Source organism: Phascolarctos cinereus, unplaced genomic scaffold (genome assembly GCF_003287225.1).
Source record: "Phascolarctos cinereus isolate Bilbo 61053 unplaced genomic scaffold, phaCin_HiC Scaffold_4;HRSCAF=312, whole genome shotgun sequence".
Taxonomy (NCBI): domain Eukaryota; kingdom Metazoa; phylum Chordata; class Mammalia; order Diprotodontia; family Phascolarctidae; genus Phascolarctos; species Phascolarctos cinereus.
In genome coordinates this window covers 682,546,842-682,564,602 of record NW_027555847.1, presented here as the reverse complement: position 1 = coordinate 682,564,602, position 17,761 = coordinate 682,546,842, and the positions used below count along the sequence as shown (strand labels likewise).

Sequence of the window (17,761 nt, the reverse complement as noted above, 5' to 3'; positions counted from 1 at the left end):
AAGTCTAGCCCAGCTAAAGTGTAAGGGAAGCCTAGCTGGTTGTGGGTTTATCAGCTGGTCCCCACTGGGCTATCGCTGTCCTTTTTAAGATAGGCCATGTTTAGTAAGACCTTCACCCCTCTTCTCTATTTGTCCCATCATTCCCCTTTTCTTCCCTGTATCCCTCCACAACTCCCCACTGCCCACCACTTCACTCTCCTATCTACAGATCATTTGCAGTCAAATGATAGAGAAAATCTAGGAAGCTTGAAAGCCTAGTCTAGAAATCAATAGCTTCCTTCAGGGTTTTTTGCTTCCCAGGTTCCTCCCCTATACCTAACAGAACTGTCTCCCCTGCCCTGCCTTGTCTCTCCCAAACTGGCAGGGAAGAAAGGAAGAAAGGGCTCTGGGCTTTGCACCCCCATCCAACATGTCAAGGCCAGCCCCAGTCTTCTCCTGGCTTGTCCAGGATCCTGGCAATGCTGTTTTAATTCCAGTCCACCCTGATCCTCTGGAATTCCCAAGTAACCTGTCTGTCCTGGAAATCCAGCAGCCTGGCTAGGAGTAGAACTGGGACTTGAATGAAGATCCCCTGACCAGACTTGTTCTATGTGGCACCAGGGGACATGGAATGCATCTCCCAGCCATTCCACCAGATTCCACTTTGAAATGGCTGGGGAAACTGAGGCTCATGGAAGTTAAGTTACCTGGCTATTCAACATCCCTTTAATTTTATTAAGCTTTATTGATATGCTCTCTTCTCTCCTCCTAACATTGCTATCATTTTCCAATAACTCTCTTCCTCATAGAATCCTGAAGGAGGCAAATTAAAGGTTGTGTGTGGAGAAGCACCCATCCTAGGGTAAGAAAAAAAATGGGTTTTTTTTTGAATAAAGCACAACCTTTCTGAGCCACTATTTCAGTCATGGGTTTTTCTTTTCCCACTAAATCTATATGAGACCAAATTTGCTTCCTTGCATCAGACTCTCTAGTTCATCTTACTTGCTACTCATACTTTGTGTACTTTCTTAAGAGTCTGCCTCCTGTGCATAACTGCTAGTCTTCCTTTATAGTAGCCACGCTCCATGATATCTAGCCTGGGATACGTAGACATACTTAATAGTTTCCTCCTTCCCCTTTTCAGTTAAAACCGCTTTGAGTAGATTCGCAAAGCATCAGGCAAATACAGTTTTACTAATCCTTGTTAGGTATATTTCATGCCTAGTCAGTAGCCTGTTGGTTTCATATTTTAAATCACGGCCACAGGATTATAGATTTTGAGTTGAAAGGTCCCTAAGGTCACTAAGTCCAACCTCTTCATTTTATAGATGAGAAAACTGAGACAGACTCCATTCTTAGAAACCATATTCTTCACCAGTCATAACATGCATTTCATTTCCAAATCTTTTGCTTTCAATGGACAGCGGTGATGAAAACATTGCCTAAGCCCCTGCCTGACATTGAAGTCTGTCTATAATCTGACTCCAGCTTGCCTTTCCACTTGTATATCACATCATACTTCTTCCTGTACTTTAAATTCCAGCCAAACTGCACTATGAAATGCTGCTATTCCCCAAAGTCAGCATTCCATTGACCACCTCTGTACAACTGGCACCTCACACTCAGAATGCACTCACTCATTATCTCTTCCTCTCAGGATTCTTCTCTTCCTGAAGGCTCAGGTGTTATATATGCTCATAAAGCCTTTCCTGCTTTCTCCAGTCATTAATTGTCTCTCCTTCCTCAAATTACCTTTTTTTTTTAAATCTGTAGACCTATTGTTAACTCCCTTTCTGCATCATCCAGTAGACTGTTAGCTCCCTGACGGAAATGTTTTTCTATTCATCTTGGTGTTTCCAATACCCAGCCTAGAACCTTATTCATTCCATTGCAGGTACTAAATATATGCTTATAACATTAATTAACCCAAACCTTACCAATAGAAAAACTGAGGTTTGGACAGGGAGAGTGATTTGCCCTCCATTACATTGTGAGCACCGAAGTCAGGATTTGAATCTAGAGCCTCAGACTCAAAATCCAGGACTTTTTTGCCTTCGATTACAATATCAATTTTGGGGTGAGTCACACCTGCCCTGGGCCACAGAGGCAGAGACCTAGCATGCCTGTGCCAAGCTATCAACATCATTAGTATTTACATAGCAAAGCACATTACAAACATTATCTCATTTTATCTACTGCTGAAAGGACATAGGGAACCACTGAAGGTGTCTGTATCACACCAGTTTCCTCTTCAATCTTTGGAGATTGCCCTCCACTTTTGGACAGCTCCAATTGCTACTCTGTTTTTTATGACATCAAACAGAGATCTCTCGGTCCTGGAGGGTTTCTGAAGTTGTTAGTACAAAGCTTAAAAGTTCCCCAGATTCTATGGATGTGCTCTAGACAGAAGCAGGACCCTTCTGGGTTAGGCCTGTGTTCTGTCAGGGCCAGAATTCTTTCTGAGCGGAGGGAACCTGTAGTTGTCTCCCCATTCAGCTCTCCAGTTAGATAGGTCGGTTCCCAAAGAGCCATGTTTGTTTTCCTCTGACATTCATCATAGGGAGGGCTCACCAGCTCTTAATAAGGGAAAATATTCTAACAAATGGAACCATCCCACATTGGAATAAGCTTTCTTGGTAGGCAGTGGACTCCTTGTCACCAGAAGTCCTCAAGTGGAGACTGGATGACCATTCATTAGAGATGTCGTCAAGAGAATTCCTCCTTGAAGGCATCTAGGTGGCAGAGTGGATAGAGCACTGAACTAGAACTTCCTGACTAGCTGTGTGACCCTGGGCAAGTCACTTCACCTCTGTTTGCCTTAATCCACTAGAGAGGAAATGGCAAACCACTCTGGTATCTTTGCCAGAAAACTCCATGGACAGTATGGTCCATGAGGTCATGAAGATTTGGACACAACTGAACAAAACAAAACAATCTGTAGGTTGGAAGAAGTGCCTCATGAAGTTTCACTCAGCTATCACGTTGTGTGATCATTATACAAAGAATTTCCCCATCTATGACAGGACATAATCCTCTCACATGATTTGAAAGGTTGGCTCACTCCACTCTGCATCTGCAGCTATGCCTAGGGAACAAGATTCCTGATCCAATCCATGTCCACACCAGCTCTATCATTGTTGTTGTTTAGTCAATTAGCATGTCCACCCTTTGTGACCTCATTTGGGGCTTTCTTGGCAAAGACACTGGAGTGGTTTGCCATTTCCTTCTCCAATTTTTTTTTTCAGAGGAGGCAGTTGAGGTTAAGTGATTTGCCCTGGGGTTACACAGCTACTAAGTATCTGAGGCCAAATTTGAACTCAGGTCCTCCTGACTCCAGGGCTGGTACTCTAACCCATTGTACCACTTAGCTGCCCCTCTCTCCAGTTCATTTTACAGAAACTGAGGCAAACAAGGTTAAGTGACTTGCCCAGGGTCATACAACTAGTAAGTGTTTGAGGCTGGATTTGAACTCAAGTCTTCCTGACTCAGAGCCCAGTACTTTATCCACTGTACCACCTAGCTGCCTGTACAAATCATGAGATGTTAAGATTGTTGTTCAGTTGCTTCAGCTGTGCTCAACAATTCATAGCCCCCTTTCGGATTTTCTTGGCAAAGATCCTGAAGTATTTTGCTATTTCCTTCTCACTTTACAGATGAGGAAACTGAGGCAAACACGGTTAAGTGACTTGCCCAGGGTCATACATTTACTGTTTATATGTTCACAGGCATGCCACAACTTCTCTGGGCCTCAGTGTCCTGAGCTGTAGAATGGGGATATTCATCCCTGTAAGACCTTCCTAGTAAGTGTCTGAGGCCAGATTTGAACTCAAGAAGGTGAGTCTTCCTGACTCCAGGCCAGGCACTCTATTCATGAGCCATCTAGCTGCCCCAAAACTCATCATCATATTTCCAGTTCAGACTTTGACTGACACTACTTCCTTCAGCTCCTCCTCCTCTGCCTGGATGGTGAAGTATCAAACTACTCCCAAGTCTTCCTTTATAGAAGGCAGAAACTAGACTTTTTGGCTCTCTCCATTCTGCATCTGTTGCTCTGCCTGGTTTCAATTCCTTAGAACAAGATGCCCTCCATGCAGGGTACCTCTTGGTGCCTCGTTCCCTACCTGATCTCCTGCCTCCTTTTGTGTGTTTGTCTCTCCCCATTAGATCGTAAGCTCTTTGATGGCACAGGCTGTCTTTTCATTAATTGTATCCCCAGGGCTCAACAAAGTGCCTGACACACAGCAGTTACCTAATAAATTTTATTTGGATTTGTTGGAAGGGCTGAGATTAATACACCCAAAAATTGAGCCTGAGGGTAAGCATTTTCTTTAAACTGAAACATTCCAGGTGCATTGCAGGCTCTGATAGAATAGGACTTTTTGGGTAGCTGGGTGGTGCAGTGGATACAGAGCCAGGCCTGAAGTCAGGAAGACTTGAGTCCAAATCTGGCCTCAAAAACTTACTAGCTGCTTGACCCTGTTTGCCTCAGTTGTTTTGAGCTGGAGAAGGAAATGTTAAACCACTCCAGTACCTTTGCCAAGAAAAACTCCTGGAATGTTTCAGCCCCATTCCATCCCACTCAGACGCACGTACACAGACCTTTCTAGTGTCTGTCTGGCTCACCTATGGACAGACACCTGGAAATGACTTGGATGAAATAGGGAGCTCATCCTGAGTACAATGAGAGTGTGTCCTACAGTGTGCTCAGGTCTGTGCTGGACAAACTGGAGGCTAAGGAAGGGGAGACAGGGATGAAGGAAGAACACTCCCTGCTTGCAAGGACTTCCCTGTCCTAACTGGGGGAGACAAGACCTTGCAAAAATAAAAGGCAGCATACAAAGGAGGGCCACAGTATAGGCAGCTGTGAATGTTGGGGGAGCTTTCAGGAAGTGGGCTAAGGACCTAGTCAGTCACAGAAAGCTTCATGGAGGAAGTAGGGGTGGAGATACTCTCCAAAGGATCGGGAGACTCTGGATAGGCAGGAAGACCAGATGAACAGAAGAAAAAAGGTGGTGAGGCAGGAATGAAGTCTGATGTGTGCCATGTGGGAGGCCTGGTGGAAAATATGTTAGATTATGAGTCCAGAAGACCTGGGTTTGAATCCTGGTACTGACTTCAAGAGTCTGGGTCTTAGTGGAACAAAAGAGTGAGCCACATGCAGGAGATAAGAGCAATGGGTTGGGAGTCAGTCTTGAATACCAGGTTAAATTTGGCCTTGCTGAAAGGACACAAGGAACCACTAAAGATAATTAGACTTGGACTTTAGCAAGATGAACTGGCAGACTGTGTAAAATAGCCAGGAGGAGAGAAGAGGAGGCAGAGAAGCCAGACTGGAGACTGGAAATAATCTAGGAGAGGGAAAAGTGATCAAATCTGGACTGGGGTAGGGGTTGTGGGATTGAGAGGAATCAACTCTGGACCTCTGAGGGCTCAGGTAAAAAGACAGAAGTAACCTTTTTAGGTGCAAAGTTTCCAGGAAGCAGCCTGCAAAAGCAATCCCCATAGGCCTAGGGTCCTAGAGGAGGTAGCTCCACCAGGGAGTCACCATCTCTGGCTGCTGCACCTACAAATGTATGAAGACTGGGGGAGGAAACTGAGGTGGCTCCTCCAATAAGGATGGGCTGCAGAGTAAAGTAGAAGAGATGGGGACCTTAGAGGGAGATGGCTATGTCCTCCTGGGATTTATGATAGCTAAGCAGAGGAAGTCCCTTCCTAAAGTAGGGGTCAGCATCCCAGGGCCTGTGGGCTATATCTATTGATGAGCTAAGAATGATTTTTATATTTTTAAATATAATAAAACTTGCCGGTGGGATGAGTAAATCTGCCCAAGATCAGGAAGAGAAAAAGCCATTGGAAAGTGGGAGGTTGTAGCCACCCACATCCAAGCTACCCCAGTATAATCAATATATCTCTCACATTATAATGGAAGCCTGAGATGATTTCCCCCTTCTTTGTCTTTCTATCCCCAGAGGCTAACACAGCGCTCACCCATAGTGGGAACTCAATAAAGGCTTGTCAGCTAGATTGAATAGTATCAGGAATGAGTTAGGGCTTGTAACAAATGCTCAGGAGGACAAAAAGGTCTCTTTTTAAAGCTATGTAGGGAGTCAGAAGAGCAAAGTCAGGCCTATCCCACAGTTTGGGAGGATAGAAGGAAAACAGACATGAAAATTTCTGACTACAGGGAGAAACAAGTGAAGTATTGTGTTCCATTCTGGGCACCACATTTTAGGAAACACATTCATAAACTGGAAAGTGACAAAAGGACTACTGGGAGAGTAGATAGAGGGCCTAGAGTTTAAGCCCTAAGAGGAGGAGCAGAAGAAAATGTAGATGCTTTGCCTGGAGGCTGTGGAGTGGGGATAATAAAGGTCTTCAGGTATTTGAAGGGAGATTAGATGATACTGCTGGTGTCCCAAGATCCAGGAATAATGGGTGAATAAGAACAAGAAGCAAAGTTGGGCAGGACATCAGAAAAAACTCTGAATAATCAGAGCTATGGGAAAGTGGAATGGGTTGCCCGGGGAAATAGAGCGTTCCTCCAATCCAAGCAAAGGCTGGAGGAGTTATTTCAGAGAGAGGATTGTTGTTCGTGTATGGGTTGGCCTAGATGGGTTTTCTTGTGTGTGTGTGTGTGTGTGTGTGTGTGTATGTGTAAATTTTTTATTCATTTTAAATGAATACATTTAAATACAAAGGGCAGCTAGGTGGCACAGTGGATAGAGCACCAGCCCTGGATTCAGGAGGACCTGAGTTCAAATATGGCCTCAGACTCATAACACTTACTAGCTGTGTGACCCTGGACAAGTCATTTAACCCCACTGCCTAACCCCCCCCCCCAAATATATATAAATAAACTTAAATGCAAACTGAGAAAAGGAAAAAAAATGAGAACATTTCCACGTATGCAGCAGAACATAAGAGAAGATTCAATATAAGACAATAAATTTCCATTTCAAGAAAACCTATGTAATACTAGATGGGTTTTCAAGTCCAAACTCTGAAATCCTGTGAAAGTGGAAATGTTCAACTACTATTTTTTTTCTTTCAAAAACAAGTTTATTTGTTTTCTACTCTGGTAGATATCAGGACAATACTATGGACCTCTCTCAGAATCCATTTTTTCATATGAAGGATAATAATGTTGACCCTACCTGCCCGATAACACTGTTTAAATCATAAACCAAAGCTCTTTATAGGATGCCTAGATTTCTTGAAAGGGATTTGATAAATTTCATATCTTGTAGACAAGACAAAGGAATGTGGGTTAGAAAACCATACTATTAGGTGGATTTGGAACTGCCTGAATGTCCAGCCCCAAAGAGTGATAATGAATGAATTGATGTCAGCCAGGAGGAAGGTCTCAAGTGGAGAGTTCCAGAGATCTAGACTTATCTCTGAATGAGTCAATATCCTTATCAATAACTTGGATGAAGACATATATATATATCACAGAAGTCTTGAACGAATTGATGTAGACCAAGGCAATCAGAATCAGAAGGGCTTATTTAAGGAAGGCCAGTGATAAGCTGGAATGTATCCAGAGGAGGGCAGCTCAGTTGATAAAGGGGGCCTGGAGACTGAGCCATACAAAGATCAGTTGGAAGAACTTGGGGTGTTTAGCCTAGAGAAGAGAAGGCTCAGAAGGGACATGATGCTGCCTTTAAATATCTGATGGACTATTCTAGGTCAGAGGAAGTCAGATCTGCTGCTCTTCTTCCTTGGTCAGTCTTGAGTTGGACATGTACATGCCCACTCTTTTCTGGCTGCCCCTCACTTGTTTGTTTCCCAGGTGTGTGTTGTGTGTGTGTGTGTGTGTGTGTGTGTTTGTGTGTGTGTGTGTGTGTGTGTGTCTGTGGTGTGTGTGTGTGGTGTCTCAATGCCTTGAGCTTCCCCTTCCCAACTCCTCCTCATACTCCAGTGTTCAGCGCAAGCACCACCTTGCTTTGGGGGCCTTCAGCTAGGTCTCCTTATCTTTTCCAGCACACCAAGAGCCTGTTTCCTTTAGTTTGGCCTCTAAGACCATCCTCCAACGCTCAAGTCAGGTACCAGGAGCTATGGGAAGGCAGAGGTCCCTGGCTATTTGGGCTCTGTCCCTCCTCGAATTATCTTGATTACTTCTGTCTGTGTGCTGTATACCCCAATAACACAATAAGACCAGATGTCTTTTGGCTTTTCCCAGTCCCTAGCATGGTCTCATTGTTGAACTGGACTGAGTGGATGTCTTCTATACAGTCTCCCCAAGCAGACCTACCAACACTGGTCACCTAGCACGTGCTTGCTGGGGGGGATAGGACAAGGAAAGAGAGGTGGAACCTGATTTTGCAGGAGTAAGGGAGAGAGGGGCCATAAGCAAATCAAGGCCCTTCTGCTGTTATCCCCCAGGGAACTGAGGAGGACCTGGGATTCAGGAGATCATTTCTCACAGCATCCCCTCAATACCCCCTCCCACCTCCCTGTCTGGGCCTAGCTTGGGGGCTTAGAAACTAGAATATCCTGATCTGAGCTCAGGAGATTAGGCTGGAGCTTGGAAGCAGGCCTGTGGGGCCCACATACGAAAAAGAGGGAAGCTTGCGGCTGCTTAGCATTTCTGCCTGTCCACACTCTACAGGGGAAGTCCAGGGCCACCCCTTATCTGCTCCCCCGCCCCAGGGTATATCTCAAAGTACTTCTGGGTCTTTCTTGTTAGGCACAACATAACAAAAACAACAGCTCACATTTCTGGTGGTACAGGAGCTAGGGCAAGGATTATCCCAGTATTAGGTATGGGATTTAGAGTCTGAAAGCACTTTAGCATTCATCTAGTTCAACCCCTCTCCATTTACAAATGAGAGAAATGGAGTCTCAGCCACAGCTCCAAATCTAGTGCACCTTCTCCTAAACTCTGGTTGTCCCAATTTCTCTCTCCATTTTTACGGGTGAAAAAAATAAGGTTCTGAGGAAGGAAATGACTTTATATAGCTAGCATTCACATAGCACTTTAAGGTTTGCAAAGTAAGTTACAAATATCTCACTTGATCCTCACAAACACAATCCTGGGAGGTAGGTGCTATTAATATCTCCATCTTACAGTTGAGAAAACTGAGGCAGACTGAGATTAAGTGACTCGCCTAGGGACACACAGGTAGGAAGTATCCGAGGCCAGATTTGAACTCAAGTGTTCCCGACTCCAGACCCAGCACTCTATCCACTCCAACAGTTTCTCAAGCACAAAGCTAGCAAATGGTCAGGAAGAAATTAAACTCAAGGCTCCAGATTTCATTTCCAGTCCTGTTTTTTACTATATCATACTGCTTCTCAGAAGCAACTGGAAACCATTCTTCCCAGTGCCTAATTAGCTTCAACTCAGATTTTGCATTCTCTAACCTCCTACACCTCCTTCAGTTTTCTCCTTGTTAGTGTGGAAAGAGAGCCAGATCTGGATTCAGAGGACCCAGGTTTAAATCAAGGAGACCAGATTCTGTTCCTTCCTAGTGGCATACACTCTTTGGGTTTCAGCTTCCTCCTCTGTAAAATGAAGAGATTGGACTCGATGAACCTTAAAATCCTTCCCAGCTTTAAATCCCAAGGCCTGCGACCTATCCCCCTTCTTGGCCAATCTATTGTCCCCTCTCTTCCTCCCACAGTCCTCTCTGATGATCTGTGTCAGACTCTGCACCTGTGCCTGGATATAGTACTGGGCTTGGTGTCGGGAAGATTGGTTTCAGATTCTGTCCAAGACACTGTTCCTCATACACAGGGTGGTGCTCTATCTCCCTTCTCTGTGACTGCCATGGCTGTTCCCCATGCCTGGAATGTATACTTTCCTCCATGACTACATCTTAGACTCCCCAGCTTCCTTAAAAGTTTGGCTTAAATGTCTCCTTCTACATGGAGCCTTTCCTGATTCCCCCAGCGGGAGGATGTTTCTATTTTGTATAAAGCTATACATACATACATGTACACATGGGGGCCATCTCCAGTTGTCCTGATCTATATCTTGCCCAGATGGTTCCAGAGGAGAAAGTGAAACTGATGACTTTGCACAGTCCTCCCTCACTTACATCCAGCTCACTCACAAGTCATGGCATCACCTTCCAATGATCCTCTTCCAGAACAAAGGACAGACACGAACGAACAACCCATATACATGTATGCATGTATGTATATATACACACATGCATATATGTGTGTGAATAGGTGCATGCATTGTCTCCCCCAATAGAACATAGGCTCCTTGGGGGCCGGAATTGTTCTGTTTTTTTGGTCTGCATCCCCAAGGACTCAGACAGTGCCTTTTAAATAGGTACTTTATACCCTCTATCACCCACAGTTTCTTATCTATAAAATGGGGAGTAACTGCAGCAATTATTTCCCAGGGTAGTTTTAAACATCAAAGGAGATAATGGTGGGGAAAGCAATTTTACAAACCTTTAAAAAAAAGCCTCAGTTACAATTACTACTATTTATGGCCCAAGTTTGTACTAGGCTGCTCCTTATTGTTCTCATTCTTATAGGTGGGCAGGGTGGGGATCCAGGCATCAACTCAAGAAGGTAGCATTAGGCCCTGTTCCATCTAGTCACCAGACTGAGGCTGGTCTCCTCCCTTCCCTGAGGCTCCAACTTTTCTGCTGCTGCAGGATGCCTCTAACTAATCTCAAGGAATCCCAGAATTTTAGAGCTGGAAGGAACCTCAGAGGTCAGGTGGTACAATGCTCACTACAAATGACCATCTGGGATGTGCCAAATTGGGTGACACCCCCTACTGCCTGAACCCATTCACTTATAGATGATCTCATAATTAGTCAAGTTTTCCTGATATCAAACCTAAATATACCTCTATACACCCAAATATCTCACTAGTTATTATTCCTAGTTCTGCCCCCAGGTCCCAACAGAACAAAGTGGAGCTGTCTCCTACATGAAAGCATTTTAAATACCTTTGACAAAATGTCTGTCTTTGAGCTTTCTCTTTTCTGGGCTAAATATTCCCAGTCCCTTCAACCCATTAACATATGACATGGACTCAAGGTCTTTTACCATTCTGGTTGTCCCCCCTCCAAAGTTAGCTAGACCATAAAGTCCTTCCTAAACTGTGGCCTCCAAAACCAAACAATGCTCCACCTGAGTTCTGATCTGAATAGAAGAAAGAGCAGAACATCCTGATTCTTGGAAGTTATGCCTATCTTAATGAAGTCTGACATCGTGTAATAATCACAGCTAACAGCTAACATTCATATAGTGCTTATTGTGTGCCAGGCACTGTTCTAAGTGCTTTACAAATATGATCTCATTTGATCCTCACAGCTCTAGGGGGAAGGTGCTACTATTATCCCCATTTTACAATAGAAGAAACTGAAGCAGACAGAGATTAAGTAACATGACCTGGGTTATACTGCTAGTAATTGTCTGGGGCCAAATTTGAACTCAGGTCTTCCTGACTCCAAGACCAGTGCTCTACTTATCACATCACATAGTTCCCTCATATTGAACTTGTAGTTCACCAAGACTACCAGATATTTCCCATGAAACCAGCCATGCCTCCCTTATCTTGTACTTGTGAAATTCCTTTTTTGAAATCATGAGTAAGATTTTGCAATTATCTATTCTGAATGTCATTTTATTAATTATACAGCTCAATAATCTCACTTCTCATGATCTTTATGAATCCTAAAGCTGCCATCCAGTGTGTTAGCTATCCCTCCCTGGTTTTGTGCCATCTGAAGATTTGATAAGCATGCTATCTTTCCTTTTATCCAAGTCATTAATAAAAATGGTAAACAGGACAGATCTTTGGTGCAGGAATAGTCCTGGTATAGATCCTTTTCCACTCTTACACAGCCCCCTCCCCGCCATGCTAGGTCATACCTGACACTTATAATCTAGAGAGTTGTCTGGCCACCTAGAGGTTAAGTGAATTAGGATGATAGGATTACTAATTTAAAGGTAGAAGGAACTTTGAGGCCATTAAGTCTAATCCCATCATTTTACTGGTGAGGACATTCAGGCCCTGAGAGAGAGGGAAAGTGACTTGTCCAGGGTGACACAGCTAGCATATGTCAGAAGTGGGATCTGAGGGGGCAGCTAGGTGGCCCAGTGGATAGAGCACCAGCCCGGAAGTCAGGAGGACCTGAGTTCAAATTTGGCCTCGGACCAAACATTTGACACTTACTAGCTGTGTCACCCTGGGCAAGTCACTTAACCCCAATTGCCTAAAAAAAAAAAGTGAGATTTGAAAGCAGGTCTTCCTGGATTTAAGTGGATAGATAATTTTATTTCAAGCATGACTTGTTCTTGATAAAGATGTACCAACCCTTTGTAATCACAGCTTCCTTTCTTAGATGCTTACTAACCAGCTCTTTAATGATCCATTCTAGAATTTTCGCAGGAATGGAAGTCCAGCTCACTGACATATAATTTGCAGACTCTCTTCTTTTTTTTAAAAAATTGGGTCATTTGCCTTTTTCCAGCCTGGTGGGTGGCACTGCTCTCATTCTCCTCTTTCAAATACCAGCTGGCTGTGCTTTGGTGACCACACCATCTAGTTCTTTTAGTGCCCCAAGAACCCAGAAGTTTCCTGCTTTTATCCTCTATCTCTTCCCAGGAAGTGATTTATCTTTTACTCCATCCTCCCTGGGGAAGCCACAGGGAATCCGAGAACTGACCCAGAATAACTCCTACCAGTGGACTGTGGGGACCTTCCATGGCTCAAGTGGTGAGAGAGGAGAGGTCAGGAGGGCAGGGCACCTCCCCTCTGGACATGAACTATGGGGAATTGTTTCCTTCCCCAAGAAGGAAAGCTGTATAGTGCAAAAAGCCCTGGGTTCCAATTCTGGCTCTGGGTCTGCTAAACTGGATGACTATTCTTGAGTCTGTTCTCTGGGTCCTAGTTCCCTTGTTCTGTAAGCTGGACATAATCACACTACCGCTCCTTACCTCACAGGATTGTTTTTTGAAATGTAAAAATGAAATAGAAATGGCAGCTGTCATTATTACTCCCTACCTATTTTACCCAGGCTCCATTCATTCAACATTAATTACTCAATTATTGATTAAGTGCCAGCTAGGAATATAAAACTAATTAAAAAACCCAACAATCTCTGCCTTCAAGGAGCTTATATTCCATGGAGGGGGGAGCGGGGGAGAATGATATACACCCAGGGGGATGACTCATACATAGATGAATAGAATTCAAAGAATTCAGAAAGGAGAAGATGATGATGGAATCTGGACTAGAACTGAAGTCATCTGACATTAGACAATAGTCTAGAAAGAGCATGATATCCACCAGCAAGGAATGTTTGAAAGGCTGTCATATGGAAGTTGGATCAGACTTGTTCTGCCTGGCCCCAGCCAAACAGCGGAGCTGTCCAAAAGGGAAATGGGTAGTCTTGGGAGGGAGTGGCTCACAACGTGCCCTCCCAAATAATAATATATAATAACAACATATAATAATAAAAGGTCACATTTATATAATGCTTTAAGGTCTGCAAAGCACTTTACTTGTTACCTCAAATAATCCTCACAACAGCCCTGTGAGATAGGTGCCTATGATTATCCCCTTTTCACAGAGGGTGAAACTGAGGCCTGAGAGAGATTAAATGACTTACTCAGGGTCACACAGCTAGTACATGCCTGAGGTACTCAGAGCTTCCTGAATTCAAGTCCAGTCCTCTAGCTACCTACTCAGATGCCTCAATGCTCTGTAGTTTGTAGAGGTAATTCCTATCTGGGTACCCATCTACCTGAGAACCCTTTCCAACTTCAGAGATGCTGTGATTCTGCAGTGGCTCTGAATTTATAGTCCAATCCTGGCTAAGCCCCTCAGTGAGGCTTAGTAAGGAGAACAGTGAAATTAGAGGGTTGGCCTTCAATATCCTTCCAGCAATAATCTAAGGTAAGAAAGTAACCTGAAGAGGTAGCCCAGGAGCAACAAAATCATTCAGAAGTTAAATTAGGGTGAAGTTCATTCTAGCAGAACAGAAACTCCCAAAGGATGGCATAGTTTCAGTTTGGTCTTTGTCTCACAACAAAGCCCTTCAAAGTGTGGTAAACTGATGGCCACACACTTAATCACTAATCTCCACTGGTTCGGGCTGTATTTGGATAAAAGGATTGAAGCTGACAGTTTCCAGGTCACTCGCTTAGCCAGTTTTTCTGATTCTTACCACCAAACATGTAGGGTTTTTTCCTCTGTCAGCAGCTTCTTCCCGATAACGGTAAACTAGGACTTCAGCGATGGGTGAATCTCACCCCTGAAGACAAACTGGATGGATTATGGGCCTAGTTAGAAAAAGAATTCCAGAAAGCTCCAACAGGGAACACCTGAGCTATTCTTGAAGGGTTGGACTGTCTTTGTTTTTTTTGCATTTTGGTGGACCACAGGCTCTCAGACCCTTTTTGCAGGACATCTATTCTTGCAATTTAATGGGGATACTATTTTTGACTCTTCCCTAAGTGATAGCTCTTCTTAATTGGGCTTTTGGCCAATCTTTGTTGTATATCTATCTATCTCTAGGTTTGTCAGCCTTCGCTAGTCATTAGACTCCACAACATTCTCAGGGATACTGTTTGGAATCTTGTGACTTCAACGCAGTAGGAAAAATATTGGCTTCACAGCCAGAAAGCCCGGGTTCAAAACCTGGTTCTACAATTGTGCTGCCTGTGTGACTTTGGGCAGGTTGATTGACTTCTCTAGGCCTCAGTTTGCTCACATTAAAATGAAGATGACACCTAAAGTTCCTTTCAGGGGTAAATCTATGATTCTACAAAGGTAGAACATGATGGGAATGAAGAAGAGATGTGAACAAAGTATTTTAGGAAAATTTGGGGAAGGAGGGTCCTATTCAAGGTCAAGGAAGAAGGGTAGGTATTCAACATGACAGACTCCTGCAGTTGTACCTGGTTTCATCTTAGCCGTTAGGTATGGTAGTGGACAGCTCTTTGGAACTAGAGGAGATCTGTGTTCAAATTTTGATTCTGACATTCACTTAATTGCTGTATGACCCAAGAAAAATAACTTTCTGAGCCTTGGTAACCATCTATAAAATGGGAGTACTTGCATGATCTATCTCTTAGAGTTGTTGGGAGGAAAGTGCTTTGTATTCCTTAGAAAAATCACTCTGATTATAATTATCATGTGAAGAAATGGGAGGACCCAGGGAAATCCTGCCCTGAGTCACTGGGGATAGATAGGTTGAGGTGGGAGGAGGGATTCTGGATGGACATGAAGGCATCTACTACTGACTGGACTCTCTTCTATGGGCCTGAGTGAGATGTAAGATTTCTCCTGCCAGGAACTGAAGCCTAGGCCTGGTGCAGGGAGAGCTCAGCATAAACAGGGCTTTAGCAATGCCATGTGCAGGGCCCCCCCTTTAATGCTCACACAGGGTGCAGTGGGCTGGCCCAGCTTGGGCTCTTTTCCCAGGCTTCCTCAACTCTCTCACCCCCAAGGCGGCAGCAGCTCACACTTGCCTGGCATATGCTGGCATCAATGTGCCCAATTTCCCCTCCAAATGAACACTCTCCTGCCTCAGAACCCAACCTAGGTGGGGAGCTGAGTCCCATGCACCTCCCTTATTCCTTCCACAAGTGGGAAATTCTCCAGGAATTTTGCCAGATTCAGGTTAGGTTTGTGAACTGGGAACAAACCTAGGCCAGTTAATGGTCCTAGGAGCCTGTGTGCCTGAGAAGCAGAGTGGTGGGTGATATAGGGAGGAAGGGTGTATGTGTATGTGTATGTGTATGTGTATATATGTGTGTGTGTGTTTGTGTGTGTGTGTGTGTGTGTGTGATCTAAGGGTACTGGAGCTCTATGGGATACCTGACATGCATGCACAAGGGTGAGAGAGAAGTGTATGTACAATTTACACGAGGGTGAATGTGACAGAAGGGTGGGTGTATGAGGCACAGATGAGGAGTTACATGATGGGAATAAGGGTCATCTGGGAGCCACAAGAATAGAACAACGAAAAGGGTGTGTGTTTGTGTGTTTTCCATTGTGAGGAGAGGCCTTTAAGGGCCCTTAAAACCCTCTGTGGCTAGGGGCAGCGGCAGCGTAGGCACTAGGCGCTGGGTCTGGAGAGCGAAAGGGCCGACTGTGTGGGTGTGAGTCGCAACAGCCCCTCAAGGATCGGGGTTGGTTATCCCAGTGGGCAGGGGTTAGAGGGACCCGGGAAGACCGTGCTTACCTGCAGCTGCGGCACAGACAGACAAGACAGCTGTTAGGACAGATGTTCCCCGCGGGCAGCCGGACTTAGGTGGTTTCCGAGTCCCTGCCGCCCAGGCAGACGTGGCTGCCCTGGATGCTCCCTAGCCGAGGCAGCGACCGGACGGGTCATCGGACACGTGTCTCCCTTCCCCTCCCACCCCCGGCAGCCAGGACTCGGTTCCAAGAGAGAGAAGGAGGGGCTAGGGCGGGACCTGGGCTGGGGAGGTGGAGGGGGAGCTTGGAGGAAAGGGAGGGGGGCGAGAAGCGGTGTTACTGGAAGGCGGGGGAAGGGCTGGAAAATCCGCGATGGGGCTGGGGGCTCAGAGCAACCGAGTCTTGGACCCAGGGAGCGCTGAGGGGGACCCAGAGGGGGTTCTGGAGGTAGCAGGGCCCTGGATGACAGAGGAAGAGGCTCAAAGGAGTTGGCAGGGGGCAGTTTGGGAAGGCGGAGGCGCAGGGAGCGGGCTTTGGGGTGGAGGGTCTGGAGGTGCCGATGGGGGGGTAAGGAAGAAACTAGATGGGGTTCAGGGTGTGATAGAGCCTGGAATAGGGGGGAGCTAAGGGCAATGGGGGCTCGGGCGGTGGCTGGGAGTGGGAGAGGCACGCGAAGCTGAGGCAGCCCGCGCAGGTGCTGGAGGAGGAAGGAGGCGGGGAGGGGGTAATGGGGAGGGGGAGCCTGTTCGGGGGTCCGTAGGAGATGGCGCTGGAGCCTCCCGGAGCTTGGGGCTGGAGCTTCGCTGCGAACAAACCTTGGCCCCGCCCCGTCCCGCCCAGTCCCTTTCCGTCTGGCCCGGCCTCGGGGCCGCCTCCACTCACATCGCTGGGCGGGCCGCTGGCGGAAAGCCCTGCCCCGAGGCCCCCCATTCTTTGCCCGCCCTCTCTGGCTTCCAGGGCTGCTCCTGAAGCTTCCGAGAGCCTGGAGCCTGCTTCACCCCTCCTCCACCAACCTGGCCCCCCCGAAGCCACCTCCGTCCCCCCACTTCTACATCAGATCCCCTCTCCTCCATCCCTATACACATGAAAAGAAACGTGGGGACACACTGCCAACCTCCCTTGGCCTTGGCTCTTTTTAGAGACAAGAGACACCGGTGGGCCCCAGGCTCCTGAACTCTGGTCCACAGACAAAGCCCTATATGCTCCATCGCCCTCCCACCTGTGCAAAGCCGTTCCAGACACAGGCTCGAGGCCCCTCTCATAATCTTCCCGGCTACAGCTAGATGCGTCCACGCGCACACCCTTATATTGACAATCTGTTTGGCCCAGGCCCGATCTCTCCTACCTTTTCCTTTCTTATCGTTCTTTGAACTTTGGAGTGAGCATCTGAAGCCAGCAAACCGTTGTCTGCCTCCGTTGTTTACAAATCAGACATACAGACACAGAAACGCTGCCTGGTCGGTGTATAAATCCTTCTCCCCACCCCCATTTCTGGCAGGGCCATGATTCTGAAATTTGGCTTCTGCCTGCCCCAACTTCGGGTCTCTGTGTCAATAGGGCCAAAGGAGACCTGTCCCTGACTTGTAGGCCTTCATTGAAAAAAAAAAAAAAGAGAGCCCACAGGTGGAGGTAAAAGAATCATTAAAAGATAATTTCCTC

At 45.9% G+C, this 17,761-nt stretch overlaps 1 protein-coding gene across 2 annotated transcripts in view; it reads right to left on the bottom strand.

Moving 5' to 3' along the window:
• Positions 1-17,373, bottom strand: part of LOC110202101 (ceramide synthase 4-like) — a 50,376-nt gene extending 33,003 nt beyond the window's left edge. The window contains exon 1 of one of the 2 annotated variants that reach the window (XM_020978121.2): positions 17,322-17,373. The gene's annotated coding sequence lies outside the window, so the exon portion shown is untranslated. Of the gene's footprint in view, positions 1-16,148; positions 16,924-17,321 lie in introns of those variants that run through there. The other variant, XM_020978119.2, reaches the window with a different exon arrangement.
• Positions 17,374-17,761: the final 388 nt, after the last annotated feature.